The following is a 9,854-nucleotide window of genomic DNA, read 5'->3' as shown; positions in this document are numbered from 1 at the left end:
GGGGGGGGGGGGGGAGGGGAGGTTTGACTCCACACCCTTATGTTTTAGCCTTTTAGGTAAGTAATAAAATCTGGTTATTAAGCTATCAGCTTGGGGTAACAACATATTAAAAATATTTTAATGTTGATGAAATTAAAATATTGTTCCAAAAGAAAGAAAAACAAAACTACTCTTTGTTGATGATATAGGTAATTACCAAGCAATTTTTCCAGCGAATTAAATCGGCTTCACTGCATGCAGGAGGTCTTCGAACAACATTATAGCCATTCCGCTTAAACTTCCTCCCAGTCGGGTAAAGCTCGAAACCTGCTTTGGACAAAGGATTGAAAGAGGTAAATACTCAAAAAGATATCTCAGAAACTTTTACCACTCTTAATAAGGTTTACTTGATTACTGGAAAAGATGTTGCTTGAGAAGACCAAATTGACTACTTTTTGCCCTTCAAATTCCTGTCCTATCTATAAAAGTTAAAACAATCTTCAGAAGACCAAAAAAAATACAGTGCGACTCGCAGCACTTTGTTGTTGCTAGTTATCATAACTTACATTTAACAATAAAAAAGTGCAGTGCAGATAACGTCTTTAGGATCTTTTGGAGTTCTTTCCAGTATAAGATCTCTAACACAACCCCCGACAAGGTAGACCTCGAACCCTGCCAAAAACAAAACAAAAAAAAGGAAAGGTGAGGCCATAAGGAGGAAAAATAGGAATCATCATGTTTCAAATAGCAAGACCAAGGGTGTGTTTAGTATAGAGGAAAACATTTTCATTAGGTAAACAACAACAATAACAATAAACCCAATGTGGTTCCACGAGTGGAGTATGGAGAGGATAGATTGTACAAAAAAGTTAGCTCTACCTAGTGAAGGTAGAGAGATTGTTTCTAATTAACCTTCTCAAGAATAATAATTCAAAGCAGTAAGGGAAAAAGAAAATATGGAAGTGAGGAAGCCATGGAAGATAGTATGGGAGGCATTACATAACATTCAGAAGTAAAGTAACAGTAACTACAACTAAATGGTTCGGCAACCGAAGTACTACGAACAACAAATAGTAAAAAAATTGAAGAACAAGAACTATGAGAATAATGTTAATACTATTGGTATGAAAGAGAAAGGAAATATGGTGCTCCAAACTACCAACCAGCCTATGCCACTGGAAAGTGAGACGATACTGTGCAACTACCCACTAGACCTCTACCCTAATTCGTGACCTCCAAATTCCCCTATCTAATGTCATCTGCTCAGCAAGCTGAAGATGCGCCATTGTCCTGTCTAATTACTCCTCTTCAATACTTCTTCAGTCTACCTCTACCTCTCCTTCAACCCACCATTGCCAATGTCTCACACCTGCTCACTAAGTCATTTGTAAGTCTTCCCATCACTTTTCTGAACTATCTCAGTCTTACCTTCCTCATGTTGTCCATCATGGGAGTCACTCCCACTGATATATTTATTCCTAATCATATCTTTCTTGCTAGGCCCAGGCATCCATCTCAGCATCCTCATTTCCACAACCTTCATCTTCTGAACATGAAAATTCTTAACTGGTCAACAGTCTGCCCCTTACAACACAACTGGTCTAATAATCATTCCGTAGAACTTACGTTCAAGCTTTAGTGGCACCTTTTTAATTTATTATTCACACAAGACTTCGTATACAATCCTGCATTTCATCCATCCCGCACAAAAATGATGTGTGACATCATCATCAATTTCCCCATTTCATTGGATTATAGATCCAAGATACTTGAAACTTCTTCTAAGATACTTGAAACTTCTTTTATTCGGGATGACCTATGAATTCAGACTTAGTTATTCTCCAGGTAATCAAGTTCCTTAAAAATGAGAAAAATAATTCCCTTGATGAAAATACGGAAAACAAGTGACATTTCCCCCCAGCTCCACTCCCATCCCCATAGTGTTTGAAACTTAGAATAAGTTATATACAAATGCTTTTGGGACAATATTTTCTACTTACTCACCAAACATAAAAAAAGAAAAAAAAAGAGAGAGAGAATCTAACTTATATACCAAGAAAGATTTTCCAAAAAATCATTCACATTTTCCTTCATACCAAACACACCTAAAGTGGAATTTACAATAAATTCCTACATATCTACGCTAATTTCTGAATTGGTGGTTCATTTCACATTCATAAAAAGTAAAACTTCAAAAAGAAAATCTCATTTTTTCTACCTTGTAAGAATGAATAACTTTATACATCAACAACCAACACAATAAAAACCCAAAAGAAAACACGTAAACAATCAAATAATCATCTTGAACACATACCTTTTTTCTTTAACCCATTCAAAACCAAATCTTGAAGGTTTCACAATCATTGATGTACTTATTCCAAGTTCTTCTGAACTCAATTTCTTCCATTTTGGTGCATCCCCATCACCTATTTCAATGAAAAATCACCACCCCAATTTACAACATAAAGCTCAACTAAAACCCATAAAAATTGAAACTTTATCATCAAAATTTTAACTTTCTATCTGAAGCATTATAAGATCGATTCTTTAACACTTTTATTGGCTCAACAGCAACAACAACAATAGAGCTGCTCTTTCGGACATTCAGGGGTGGCTCGACAGTGTTAAAAGAAGACATGTGCCTTAGGGCCCCGAATTTGAGAGACCTTATTTTTTATAATAATAGGTTATAAGTTATTATTTTTTAACAAATATTGAATACTATTTGTAGAAAAAGTAAAGATTTCATGAAAAATGAAGGAATTATTAGAAGAATTTTGACATATTTGGAGTACTATATCTAATGAAAAATAATTTTAAATAAGAATAGTTATATCACATTACGAAAACTATAAGAAATTTTTTTGTATAAAAGATATTAAGAATTAAATTTAAGGCCCCGTTTAATTTTTGCTTTAGGCCACTAATACGCTTGAGCCGCTCCTGCAGACATTGCAAATCCAGAAGATAAAAGGGCTATGAATATTGAGTTGGGTTCATAGAGTGTTTCCTTGGATTGTGAAGCTCGGTAGCAAAATCTAAATCAATTGAACTCTAACAAATCAGACAAACAATCAATGTACTTCATAGAGTGCTTCCCTCGAATGTGTTGATTTGTAGAAAAATATAAATTAGTTGGACTCTAATCTGAATATTAAATACACCAGATAATACAAGCGAATAATTTATTGAGTGTCTCCCTTAAATACAAAATTTAGAATTAGTTGATTTTAAAATAATTTTACTGAAAATCAACTAATTCTAAATTTTATTGAGTGTCTCCCTTATATACATATATCTATACACACACACACTAAACCCAACTCAACAAATTTATTAATTATACAACATGAATAGTTTGTATTTAAGGGAGACACTCAATAAATTATTTTAAAATTTAGAATTTATTAATTATACAACATGAATAGTTTGTTGCTCTTTGTTTGTTAAGTTGATAACTCTATTGTTCCTTTCTAGATTTGCATGTTTTTCAGATTTCTTGTTGTTATTGAAATTCTCTTTCTGTTTCAACTTTTATACTTCAATTATACAGAACATATACAGTGAAAAGCTAAAAGCAAGACCTATCAATGAATTATTTAAAATAATAATTCATGATCATACAAAGTAAGGCTTTTCCTCAAGATCAATGAATTTGAAGTTGAAAAATTACGAAAACATGATTGACCAATGCTAGAAAAGAAAAAAGAAAATACTTCAATCTATTTCATTAGATAAATTATAATAGGAAAATAAATTTATTTCTCTGCTATGAATGATAAATTCACAAATGTCTATATAATTTTTGATTCACAGTTGTCTATAACATCTAGACTATGTCAAAATGAATTCAAATAGTTTCAAAAGAGTTAATGAAATTTCCTTTTGAACCATCAGATTCACCATCAATTTAATAAATATTGACCATTTGAAGACTTTGACCTAATCTTTTTATAAATTTAATCAATTTTCTCTTCTATCTCATTTGAACAATCAAATCCACTTCAACATCTAAAGAGGATGTTAATTAAGGCAATGATAATATTTTTTGCTCTAAGACCACTTTTAAAATTTTCATTTTTTTAGACATGGGTGACTCTACATCACCTCCCTATAAATTTGTGTAAATATATAATAAAAATGTATATTAATTATATCGTTACTGTCAATGCACGCAAATCATACTCCTTTAAGATCAAGAAATTTTAGTATTTGATGTCTCAACATTTAATAGGTCGCATAAATACTTTAATATGAAAAAAAAGATTATTGAAGATAATAAAAATTATGTCCTGTATTTTTATATAAGCGACGGATCATTATGGTGCAAGCAAAGTGACACTTTACATTAGGTATGTGAACAATAATAACTCCTTCACACTCCAAATCATATTGCAACACACAACACTAAGTAATCCAATATCAAACTAAGCAAAGATTAAGTGAAATGTCGAAGCAAGCAATATATTGATCATACTAGTATAAAATTTAACATTATTAGGCATTATGTGAAAGTTATGATAAAAGAATATGTCAAAAAATATTCATATAAACAATAATTACATGTCAATTTCAAGCTAGTTAGGGTCAATTCTCTTTGTATTTTGGATCAGGGTGAGGAAGAATGAATGTGTAGGTAATATGTATATATACTTCCAATTTTTCACCACTATCTTAACCTAATAATTGATTTGAAAGATATAAAGAAATTCTGAGATTGGAGGTCACCTAAATTCACTTAATACCTACCAAGAATAATATTTTTCATGGAACATAATGAAAAGACAATTCAAATATTGTGTTCACTAAAGCGAGGTTCCTTTTGCATAAAAAATATAAGGTTTTTTTTAGCATAAAGCAGAAATTGTTACCTGGTCATTAATAAATGAGTTGAGAACCAAGAAGTAGCAAATACAATTTCTGGCATAGACCTAGATGATTTCTCTTGTTTATTCCTTGAAGGATAGTGCTACCTAGTACCTGTGTTGGTGAAATGCTGTGATTTTCGATGTAAGAATGATAAAGTAAACCACAATCAAGAAAAAAGATATATGATGTAGAAATATAAAGAAAAACTGCGAGATACTAATTAATGCGATTCTAGATGCAAGAACAATAAAGTGAACTACGATCAAGCAAGCGAGATATATGACTAAAAAATAAAAAGAAAGATGGAGGATTTAGAAGAAAAAATGAATGATCTAGCAAATAAAAGATATTCAATATTTATTAGAACAGATTCTAAGGGTGAACAATAATCGAACTTATACAAGGGAAGATTTACCAAAGAAATTAAAAAGATTCAATTGAACAAGTTTGAGGGTTTTCCCGAACTCACAAAGCAGCCTAAACTTCAAATGTTCATTCCAAAACTAACCCCTAAAATATATCCTAGTACTACTATTTATAATAATAGATAAACTAACCCAAACTAGTTACAATAATACTCTTACTTACATTTCCATTTTAGCCTATTATAAACCCTTCACGCTTCATTCATTAGTCTTCTAAGGTAATCAAAATACTCTAAATCTATTTGGTGATCTTCATATCCATGATTATTAATTCATATCCCATTTGAGATTTATGGGTACCACTACATAAATATAATCTAATCTTGAATCACTAAACATATATATTAGAGATCTATTAATAAGTGATGACTACCTCTACGTTTTGGAATAGAGTAATAAACATCTTTTAGGTAAGAAATTGAAGAGTTTCCTTTGATTCTCTCATAAAGGACTTTTCTTTTTATCCCATTTTTAAACTCAAAAGAAAATTCAAAATTATAGAATAAATTTTTCCAATAAAAAACTTTTTCACTTGGAGAAACAATAGAGTTAATTAGAACAGCGATGAAGAAAAAGAAGGAAGTAGATCTGAATTACATTACCTTGGTTGTGTGACACATCTTGCGTGAGAAGAAGGGAGAGGGACTGTTGAGATCGGGAGCTGGTACAACCCACAAGAGAAGGAGTTAAGAGTAACATCCTGTCGAGAGTAAGGAGGCAACATTGTGAGAAGAAAGATGTAAATATTTATAGATAGGTTTAATGAAAATGGGCTTTGCCCTAATAAAATTAGAAATAAGTTGTGTTGATTATATTATTTTGGGTTTGGGCCAGAACTTTATTTTCATTTTTGGTTAATTAATAAAATGGCGCATACTACCAAAAAAGTTTTTTGGGGGTAATATAGGAATTACCGAAATTTTGTAAATAAATGTCAATAAGGTAATATTTTTCAAAACAGTTAAAGTATGAAATTGCCAAGATTTTTATGGGTTCCTCATGTAGAATGTACTTACCCTCTTTCACTTCTACTTACATTTGAATTGTGTAGGAATATAATCAATCAGAATTTCATTTATTGTAGATATTAATTGTTTGGGACATGAAAATTTGTAGGAACAAAAAATCTTATAGCAATAACATCCATTGGGCACCATTAAATTCTATTGTAGAAAAATTAGAATGAATGTCATGAAATTTGTGAAAAGTCATACCTATATATATATATATATATATAAAACTCACTGCAAAGAAATTGCTCTTAGATATAATCTTCAACATCAACTTTTCGACTTTTTTCGTTCCACCCAGACCCTTAATGAATTTGTTGCATGAACTATGAAGATTTGAAAAAAAATACTTTATCACTAATATCAATATCACATGTTCAAACAAAGATACATATATAACATATTAAAAAAACAAAATAGCGAAAGATATTTATGTTTTTATTCTATATGGGGATACACAATTACAAAGATTCATATTCATAGAAGTGTAAAACCTTTCCATCTTTTGGCTGTAACAATAATATATTTTTTTCCTACTTGTGGAGAAGGATTGGGATGGAACAAGCACAATTAAAGTGATTTTTATCTTCTATACTACTTCAGAATATTAGATATTTTGGCTTGGAATTAGCGAAATGATTTCTTGTGCTACTATGAATTGCACTTATATGTAGTTAACTGCTAGTGTTTCCAATAACAAAAATATTCATGTCTTAAACATGCCAACCTAATGTGCACTTTAGAGCTAGGGAACAAAATTGTTCTTTTCTGTTACAACATGGATGAACTAAGCATTAAAGAGAATATCGAGTTCTACTGAATTATAGGATCCCAAAGATTCTGATCTTCACTTTTAAATAGGAAGCAACATAACTTTGTGAAGCTGAAATTAGAGAGAGTTAATATTGCCTCTTATTTAAATAATAAAGAAAATTAAAATTGTTAGAAGTCATAATTCAATATTACTTAATCTTCGTTTGCTAACACTTGAACCAATTAATTATAAGATCATTCATGTTATAATAATGGATAAGGACTATTATGTTCTCCTTATAATTCATGTTATAATAATGGATAAGGACTATTATGTTCTCTAAATCATAGGGACACGTAAGATTTGCATGCTTAAAGCATGAAAATAATATTATTGGAAACACTTGTAATCTATTGCAGAAAAGTTGAAGTAGCAGAAAATCATTCTTACTATTTTTTAGCCAATATATCTATTTGTATTTTGAAGTGGTACAAAACTTAAAAGTCGCTCCAATCATGCCTCCTCCATCTCAATTCTTTATGATAAGTATAAAAAGAAAGATTATTGTTAGTGAAAAAATATGCTTTTTATTACACTTCTATGTATATTTAAGTTTTTAATAGATTGCATCTTCATACTTTCTTACGAAAATAAATCTATGATGAAAAAATATATGTTAAGAGGCACCTTGATCTCTAGCCATTTCTGTTTTCATTATGCTGAGACTATTGTAAAGTGGTGGGTACTTCAGTCATACTCTAACATGTATTATTACTTCTAGGTCCTTAGAATTTAAATTAAAGTACATCAATAAAGAAAGTAATGAGAAATTTTCCTTAAAACACCACTATACAAAAATTATTGAGAAATAACTCACTTGTTTTGTTTATAATGATTCAAAGAGAATAAAATAATAATATTCCTTAGCCTTTTTTTAGAAATAAATTATATAATTTGTTAGCCAAAAATATGACTGAAATTTAATTTATTAAAGAGGTTCAAGGAGCTCTCCACCCAAAGTCTCACCTACGTAGCTTCTAGTCACCATGAAATTAAAAATATTAAAGAATTTAAATTTGCTTTTAAGTTCTGTTGAAGAGTAGCATCATTAAAATAAACAATGAGGACGTCAAAAATAGAAAAAAATTACATCAGATGCAAATTTATTGTTGGTATGGAAGTTACATGTATCAATCATTTTTCATATACAATTTCTACCTTTTTTCATTTCAATAATATGAGTACTATTTAGTAAGTTAATGGATAATAAATGAAACAATTGAAGAAATTAGGGATTGCTTACAAGGTAAACAACACATAATGAGGAAGAGAATATGGTTACATACTACTTGGGAAACATGACTATAGAGAAAGGAAATTGCATATTCACGGATTTTTCAAAGCATGGATGCGAAATGAAGAAGAATTATAAACATGAGTAGAGCTACACACATTCAAGGATTTCCAGATTGACACCCTTTGACGAATTTATTTATGAATATAAAAGTTAAATATAGATATTGTAGAGTATATACTAATTATTGAATACCCTTAATACATAAGAGAAATATAGCTCAGTGGTTAAACCAATGCAAATTTTCTTCAAGGGCTTTGGTATGACCCTAGGCTCCTACAACTCCAGTTAGTTGTTTTCACTTTAAAAAAGGTCCTCTTTTGTTGTTGAAGAAAAAAAGAAAACTCTCTTTTATTGTTAAAATAAAAAACTAAAATTTCTCTTTTTATTAATCAAAACAAGCCAAGGAAATCATTTAGTGTTTGACTTTTTTCTTTTAAAATTAAAAATCATTATTATTTTAAAAAATCCTGGTTAAAAAGTTTTAAGCCACCCCAGTCATAAAAGTATGAACACCCTTGGTAAAACATTTGGCTCTGCCACAGATTATTATCAATGAAAATTTAAAAGTCCATTTCTAAAAGTATCATCGATAAGGAGATATTGGGAAGGAGAAGCCACAAAATAGATTTTTTAACATATAAATCATTTACAAAACACACATGACAAATAAGAAATGTGAAATGTTATCTAGCCTAGGCTATATTCGCTATAAAAAAGACTTGGATAAATAGCAGGATTTGGGCCAGAAGGAGACACTTTAAACTAGAATAAGTTTTTACTACTAGTATGAGGAGGCGGAAAGGAGCTACTCATTCCCTCCATTCAAGCACCACCTATAAGGTAGCATAAACAGTAGAACTCAAACATGAGAGAGAGAATGGAAAAAGAGAAGTAGAAATCACCGACCTAATATTTAAGCTTCGTTCCTTGATACAAGATCGATAAGCAATGAGCACATTCTACTAAATTAGAGAACACAATTACAAAGACACTATGATTAGTTGAAATAGGCGTATGAGCAAGGAAGTAAGGAAATTAAACAACTTACTCTTATTTAGAGGATAAACAATGAAGTGAGGAGAATCAAGATTGATCCATATGATAAGGAGGCGGAACTTCTTTTTATACCGAAGAGAAAACATCGATCTTTGAAGTGGTTAAGGATGGAGGCGCTGAAGGAAACAGGTTGATTTGAAAACCCTAGACTTAAATAAGTATTTAAAGGGATTAGTTTTAGGGTTGGATCTAAAGTGGGCTGTGTACTGGGCTGTGTATGTTAGATTGTTTTGTTATGTCTGAATGGATTTAGGTGTTATTTAGGTGTTAGGCCCAAATGAGTATATATATATTTCTTTTAATTTTATCAACAAAAGTCTGAAAATTTTACCAAAAAAGTACTATCTACAGTAAAATCTCTATAAATTAATACTTGGTAAATTAATAATGTTTATCAAATAATA

At 30.4% G+C, this 9,854-nt stretch overlaps 1 protein-coding gene across 30 annotated transcripts in view; it reads right to left on the bottom strand.

Annotated features, from left to right (window-relative positions):
* Positions 1-9,571, bottom strand: part of LOC114076047 — a 25,982-nt gene extending 16,411 nt beyond the window's left edge. For 11 of the 30 annotated variants that reach the window (XR_003576493.1, XR_003576435.1, XR_003576441.1 and 8 more), the window contains exons 1-6: positions 9,443-9,571; positions 9,301-9,356; positions 5,876-5,973; positions 4,851-4,959; positions 2,294-2,405; positions 197-651 (exon numbers count right to left, since the gene is read on the bottom strand). The gene's annotated coding sequence lies outside the window, so the exon portion shown is untranslated. Of the gene's footprint in view, positions 1-196; positions 652-2,293; positions 2,406-4,850; positions 4,976-5,875; positions 5,974-6,487; positions 6,610-7,487; positions 7,573-9,300; positions 9,386-9,442 lie in introns of all 30 variants that reach the window. The other 19 variants (XR_003576484.1, XR_003576432.1, XR_003576475.1 and 16 more) reach the window with 19 other exon arrangements.
* Between the last annotated feature and the right edge of the window lie 283 nt (positions 9,572-9,854).

This window comes from Solanum pennellii, chromosome 1 (assembly GCF_001406875.1).
Source record: "Solanum pennellii chromosome 1, SPENNV200".
Classification (NCBI taxonomy): domain Eukaryota; kingdom Viridiplantae; phylum Streptophyta; class Magnoliopsida; order Solanales; family Solanaceae; genus Solanum; species Solanum pennellii.
This window is presented reverse-complemented; position numbering and strand designations above follow the sequence as displayed.